Here is a 7,968-nt window from a genome sequence, read left to right on the forward strand (position 1 = left end):
GATATAACTACTAGTCACGAACACACTATGTGTCATGGCCCAGTATAGCTATGCAAAAATCTGCAGAAACAATACTGCACTTAGCCTTACTCTGTATTCTGTACACTGCTCTTCCTTGTTATAGTCTAGTCCAATCTAAATTGCTCTACTTCTTTAATTACGGGATTACCCTGGAAACCAATTTAACTTGGCACCTACAATGGCAGTATCTCCTTCTCTTACTGTACTATTTACTAGCTCAAGAGTCCCCAAACTTCTATGAAAAAAAAATGTTCTCAAAATTCAGTGACCTGTATCAATGCTAATTTATTTCATGCTCACACATCTGTAGCTGTGTGGTGTGTGTGTGTTGGAGCTGGTTTGGTGGATCTAGGGTAGGCTGAACTTCAAGCTGTGGGTTAGAACCAGATTTGTTCCATGTGTCTTTCATCCTCCTTGGATAAGTGACTACCAGAGGCACATTCTTCTCATGGTAAAATGCAGGGAGTCTCAGGATCAAACCCAGTCATTCAAGCCTTTGATCATTCAGGTCTCTGAACACCACTTATTATAAGTCATTCCAATGTGCACACAACTTTTTACAGTACTAGGGATCAAAACTAGGGCCCCACACATACTAAGCAGGCATCCTATTACTTAGCTACCTTTCCAATTTTCTGGAAAAATGATTTTAAAATATTTATAAAATCACTGAAAAATGTAACCAATGTCATATAATGGCTATTATTTGGTAATGCTGTCACCTTCAATAAATCAGAAGCAAGCAAGACCTTATAAATTTGTCAAATTGCTAGAGAAAACTTTGTCAGGCTATGCAAAACATTAACTGTTGCTAGCTACATTTACCAAGATAATATGATATATTCATAAGCTTGGAAGATAATCAGCTGCTTTCCAAGCAGAATTTAGAGAATATAGAGAAGCCAAAAGTTTTGGTGTTGGAGTATGAAATTGTTTCTTACCATACCAAATGGATTAACCCTTATGATACAACCTCATGACAACTTGTGGTATTGATAATCAAATGTGGTTTCAGTGTGAAGTCAAGTCTGTGGCTATCCATAAAGGGCTATACTTTAAGGCGTCTAGCAAATTTTACATTTTCTATGTCTCATAGATAAACGGTATATGCAGAAGTTTAAGAGGTGGTGCCACATAAACTTGATTAATATATTTAAGATCATAAGAAGATATATGTCTCCAAAAGAATTTTGAATGAGGCTATTTCTTTGCATTTATACTAGACTAGAATCAAGTAAGCAATGCACAACTAATACATTACTTGCTACACTCTGTTATACTTCACTCAGATAACTAACTGGATTGGAGAAGAGTTTACTTGTGTTTTCCATTCATCTTTCAAACTCATCATAGGAATAACTATGTTCTTTTATTGTTCTTCCTTTACCTGACTAGCATCCTGTCCTCTTGTCCTATGGCCTCTTTTCCATGACCCTAGCCTTCCTTGGACAACTGTATTCTATATGTGACGTTGAGTTTCCTCCTACCATTTGAAGCTTTTTTCAGCAAAAAATAGGTCAATACTCTGGTTGCTCTTAGTTCGCAGAGGCCCACACAACACTGAATATATTACAATAGACTTAGAAATAAGACAATTATCTATGATTTACGAAGTCTGAAATCTTTGACCTGATGCTTAAGATCTGAAGCCATCATTCCATTTTTTTCCATTACTACCTTAGCAATCATTTTTGATTGCTCACTCGTCGTCATGTTGTTTTTTGCCTCCTGCTCCATCCTGTTTGCATTGTTGCTCCTGAACTCAAAAGCCTTGTACTGTCACACTCCCTATTTCACCTAATCTTATGGTCAAGCTATTATCACCTGAACTACTTCAAGAAGTTTACCAGGCATGGCAGTATACCCCTGTAACACCAGAACTTGTGAGACTAAGGCAGGAGGATCATTGTGAGTTCAAGACCAGCCTGCCCTACAAAGTAAGCTCAAGGCCAGCCTGAGCTGCATAACAAGACCGTGTCTCAAAAAGACACAAAAAAAGTTACTTCTTTTACATTTTTAAAAACATATAAGTTATTTAATTAGGATCTTAGTAAGAAATATAGAACACTAATATATGAGGATATATTCCATTTGTCAGAGCAAAAACAGATCACAGGTAGCCCTGCAGCTGAGGAACAGCTTGATTTTGTTTAAATCTGAGTCCACTGATTTCTGATCCACCTTGAGCTACTCTGAAATCTGGTATCTCTCTTTGTTGGTGTTGAAGATCTCACCCTCCTGGTGTCTGAATATCTGCAGTTTCTTCTTCTTAAAGTAAGTATCAGTGAGGTGTTTGGAGATTTTCACTTTGGTGATATCAATTTTTGTAGAGGTGGCAATGACAAATTTCTGGTGTGTTCTTCATAGAGGAACACAATTAAGGCTAAGAGGCCTAGTCACAAGTAGCAAGCCACTGGCTTTAGGAAGACTACTCTCTTGCCTCTGTGATGCCCAGTGAGGATGATCAAGATGGTGCTGGGAGTGATGCTAGCTTGAAGCTTCCTCACATGCTGACTGAAGGGTTTCTTCCGGTGGCTTAAGAGCTTTCAGGGCACCTCTTCAGTAGGGTAGTATCTAGGCATTTTTCGAAGCTCAACCACTCAGGTACCTCAATTCTTGTTTCCACCAACTGATTTTGTGATTGCAGCAAGAACTTTTTCCTTCTTTTTCTTCTCAACCTTTGATTTAGCAGCTGTGTACTTTCTCTTGTACAAAGCCTTTCTGGAATACATAGCAGACTGGGAGTATCTACCAATTCCTCTAACCAGGACAGGATTTGGGCTGCAGTGGGGCTGCCCCTTCTTGGACATTTTTTGCCTTCACCTTACCTTTTTTACCTATACCACTGGCAGCAGCCTTCTTGGCTTTGGGTTTCTTCTCTTTACTGTCTGGCTTCTCAGTTTTTTTGCCTACCGTCTTGCAAGATGGGAAAGAGCTTCTTCTACATTTTTAATATAGCATGTAGAGTGTTTTTTCCAAATGTAATGATCATGTGACTCAAAAACTTTATACCATACATAAAATATAGGACAAATGTACTATAGTAGTTTACAAGGTCACATGGTATACAGTCCTACCCTCATCTCTGACCCTGTTTCCATATATTCTCCTTTTGTTCCCTGTACTCCAGGATACCAATGTTATTCTTATTCTTCAAACATCAGTAAGCTACTGTCTATGGGTTATTTTCTTCTCTTGGAAGTCTCTTCCCTCAAATGTTCATATTTGTCCCACTTCCACTTCAATCTGGTCTTATAAAATATCATTGTTCTATGGAGTCTTGAATTGGCCATTTCAGCTACCATACAACTATATGTTACCTCAAATTTCTGCTTTGTTCTTTCAATACTCACCATCACTTAAAGATAGAGAATATGTCTAATTTATGTTATCCCTGGAGCTGACTAGAAGGGTTCTGTTTGCAGGGATTTTCTGTTTTGCTTCACTGTTTGATTTTGACTATTCTATTCTTAGCATATGAACAATCTCTAGCATATTGTTTTCTTTAAGTACTTGCTACTGAATGGGCAAAATAATTATTTATCTAGCTGACATATCAATAGTCTCTAAGTAGTTCTCTCAATGTAGGTCAAAAAGAGGGAAATACCCTTAATCTTTTAAATTTATAAGTGTGTATTTCTTGCTCACACTTGAAAGTTTAGCTAGAGCATTTGTTTTTTTGTTTGTTTTGTATTTTTAAGATAGGGCGTACAGGGTCTCACTGTGTAGATTGGACTCAGTGACCCTCCTACTTACAGCCTCCCAAGTGCTGGGATTACAGGCGTGTGCCACCATACCCAGTCTCAATCACTGTCTCAGTGTGCCTCTGGGGTGGGGTCAGCATGGCAGGCCCAGGGATTGCACTCCTGGCCTGTGTCTGCCTAAACAGGTGCTTTAATCCTCTGAGCTATTTGGTCAGTCCTCTAGCTAGAGCATTTGAAGCTGTTACTCTTTTTGCATTATCGCTCTTTTGTAAACCCTGTACTGGTAACTTAATTAACTGATTTTATATGTATTTCTTTTCTTTTTTTGATGTATTTATTTCTCTGTATTTTTTATATATTACACTTTCACAAAATGTGACCAGACCTTTAAAACTTACCTAATTTTGAAAATTAGTAGCTTAAAATTTTCTTGAACTATAGAAAATTATTATTCATTATCTATTTGCTTACTTTTTCTCCATCATTGTCTCTTCATCATCTTTTATTAGATATAATGTTGGTTCTTTTGTCATGTTTTCAACTTTATCTCTTCAACTTCTGTCCTGAACAACTTTCACTAATTTTCCAATTCAGTAGTTAGCTTTTTGACCATTGAATTTGTCCCTTCTTTGTGATTTCTATATTGTTCATCCTCATATGTATTCTTTCCTGATTCCAGCTGCTTACTTTTTTATCTTATAATTTCCTAACTTGCTTATAAATATTAAATATCTTTGATTTTTAAACATACATCTTTACCACATATTCCATGTGTTCTATTGTCTGATTTTCCTTTTGTGGTGATGATTTTCTGTCTTGTGCTAATTTATTTGATCCTTCAAAATTTTATTTAGAGGCTCTTTTCAAAATGAGATTTTATTTTCTTCATTTATTGTTCACTACTCTTTACATAACATTGAGGACTTCAGAAATTCTAAGAAAACCAGAGAAAGTTGTGTGTGGGGATCCTGGACTCTGGTCCTGGAGGGTGTTCCAGTGGGTAGCGTCGGTCACCAACCCACCTGGGCCACTGCTTTTCCTTTTCAGAGCATGCAAGGAGCAATCCTGACCCACCTGTGTTGTCACATGTGGAGTAAGTCCCACTAGATCCCAAGAGTTGAGGTCCAGTCTCCTCTGCAACACGATTTCCATGCTGCTTGTACACTTTCGGTGATACTCTTTTAATATGAATTTTTATACTGAAGCCGAACTGTGGCCCTCTTCATCTGCAATTCCCTTACATTCTTCTTAGTTTCCTGTCTTAGGGTCCCTGATCTTTATTTTAACAAATTTTCCTTCTCTCTTCAATCATTCTGTTCAGATCCACTTAAATTTTTTCATATGTAGGTCTTGAGTTATTTCTTTCAGAAATCATCTCTTGATCTCACAAGCCAAAAGTAATGATTCTAATGCTGGCTTTTCAGCCTATCATCTCTCTCCTTTTTGAGGACCTTTTTACTATTTTTTGCACAAAATATTGGAGTTTGATATTGTCTCAATAGCCATGTTTGTTCTGCAGCTGAAAGAAATATAACTTCTTCAATGTCTTGTATATCATACCTAAGTTACCCACATGATATGTTTCCCATGTTGAAGTACAAGCTCCTTGAAGCCAAAAAGACTCTCTATTCTACTCATCATATTCCTTCCACTGACCTCTTTCTCCAAATTAGCATTCATTACATTGACACACTTTGAAGAAAAGAATGAACGCATGAATTAATGAGATGATACAATCTCAGTCCCACTAATTGTACTTACTTAAATCACTTATCTATATTTTATGTTTTGAATCTGTAACAAAGCAATCTCTTTTGTACCTTTGCTTGACAAATTGTGGAGGATGATAATACTCACATGTTTTTATTCTTGTTTTAGTCAACCACAGTGTATAGCAACTCATTACAGGTAAAAGTGCATTCTGAAGGCAACTTATAAATATTCTACATTCAAAAATACTAAATTAAAACTACTTATTTCACATTTTTCTTTTTAGTCAATCAATCTCTCCTTACCACCTTATACTAAATTCTGTCTTATTTGTCTTTTCTTCTGTGCTAAAATACTCCAAAAATTATTTGCAGATTATTTTCCTTCAAAATCACTTGAAGCAATTTCATATCATCTTTCTAAATTTTCTTATTTCTAACTTTAATATTTTATGCACCTCCCAATCAAAACTCTAGTAATGGGATTAAATAAATGAATGATGGTGTTCAAAAGTATTTGTCTAAGCTTCAATATATATTTTCTATAAGAATCATATTTTACTAAGATATCTAGGTATATTTCATTTTTCTTACTACTAATGGTTTTAAAAAGAGAAATCTTATATTTTAGTGTTCTTGATTTTTTTTCACACTACCTGCATATCATACTCACAAAAATAAGGCAACAAGAAGAATTCTCTATAATTTTCAGGTTTCAAAACTACTGATCAAATAGTTCTCAGAAGATAGGCGCATTATAAGGTGAAGAGAATATGTGGGTAAGATAATCGAATGTAGTTACCCTCATCTTGGTAGCACACTGCCTCCAACCTCATTGTCTTCTATTCCTACAGCTTCCCTGACACCAAAGCACTCACCATTTGTTCAGCCAAATTTAATAAAAGGAGAAAACTACAATGTTATTTTCTCCAATGTTTACTGTATGCATCTCTCATTTGCCAGTGTTTTGATTGGCAGTTTTATATGACCTTAGATCTTAATTTTATATGAAATTTGGTGGTAAGCACATTTTAGAAATTTTAACAAAAATTACTACAGTGCTCTATGTTTTTCTAAAAAATGATTTGGTTCCCACCTCGTATTGCCTAGTTCTGTGACATGATAAAGAGAAGTATTAGCAGGCTGCAAATGCTTTTGTTATTTGAAAAAAAATTTAAATGCAAATCCCTTAAAATATTACATTGTGGAAATAATTGGTTGCATATTTGTTGCATTTTAATGTTTCTTTAAAAAAAAAAAACTCCTCCTGTTTGGTTTCCTTTCCTTTTGGGACCCACAGGACTTCTCTCGACTGGAGACAACCAGAGTCACCAGCATTTTTCCTCAAGTCTGATGATTCATTACCCTTTTTGCCCTTTAATTATCATCTTCAAGGCTTTCCATTCTATGTTCTCTGGGCCCTGGTCATTCAAAGCATTGTCCATCCATTGGCTATTTGCTACAAATTTCAGGATCCCCCACAGACAAGCAAGGGTACAATATCCATTGCAATAGAAATGGTAGTGTCTGTTCAGGTAATTCATATGCCTTTCCAATCTTGAGGAGTACACTACTCCGTATAAACTTATTTTATGTTTCAGGCCCTTTTCACACTGTCTTATTAGCTGATTTAAATGTTTCACACGTTTCCAACATAGTTCTCCACGCTGTAGCATCATTGGTTTTATTTCTCCAACATAAGAGAAAGGAGTTATCATTAGAGTGGAAAGTCTGTATGGTTTAAGTAGAGTTTGTGTTTGTGTTTCTCCAGAGTCCATTGTGATCAAAAGCTTGGTCCCCAGGATGGTATGCTTGGGAGGTGCTGGAACTTTAGGGAAGTGGAAGGATGTTAGGTACAGCCCATAGCTGTTGTAAAGGGAGCACATCTGACTGTTCTGTCCTCACTGCTTCCAGCCTGGAGATGAAATCACTCACTCTGACACATGTTTCTGCCACTGTCATGTGCCCCTTGCCATGAGGTTCTCACTAGAAAAGAGCCAAAGTAGGTGTCATGCCCTGAACCACAATAATCTTACTCTTAAAACACTAGTCATTAATCTGAACTCTAGTAATAGCACTGCTGGAAACAAGACAAATTTCAAAGTTAGTGAGTAGTTCATACTTTAATAAATCTTATCCCTTTACCAAAATCACTGTTATTTGAATTTGTTTAATTTATTTGTCTTTCCTTCATACTGATGTCACTTTTTCATTGAGTGTCTGCAATCACTGTGAGACTGCTTCTTCCCACTCCTGCTACTGCCCGTGCTGTAATGGAACTCTGCTACTCAGGGATATCCGCAATAGTGAGGCAGATCCCTCTTTTTCAATAATTCATATTTTTTATTGCAATATAAGAAAAATTACATATTTAAAAAGCCTATGTAAGTCTTAAATTTGAGATAGTAGAAAAATATGCACTTTAGAAATAATTTAAAACCAAATTTCGGGGGCCTGGCCCTAGCTCAGTCCTTTCAGTGGCTGCTTCCACAAAGCTGTCAGCCTCAGGTTCCTGGAGTTCGAACCTCACAACT

This window comes from Octodon degus, unplaced genomic scaffold, assembly GCF_000260255.1.
Source record: "Octodon degus isolate 3935 unplaced genomic scaffold, OctDeg1.0 scaffold00032, whole genome shotgun sequence".
NCBI lineage: Eukaryota > Metazoa > Chordata > Mammalia > Rodentia > Octodontidae > Octodon > Octodon degus.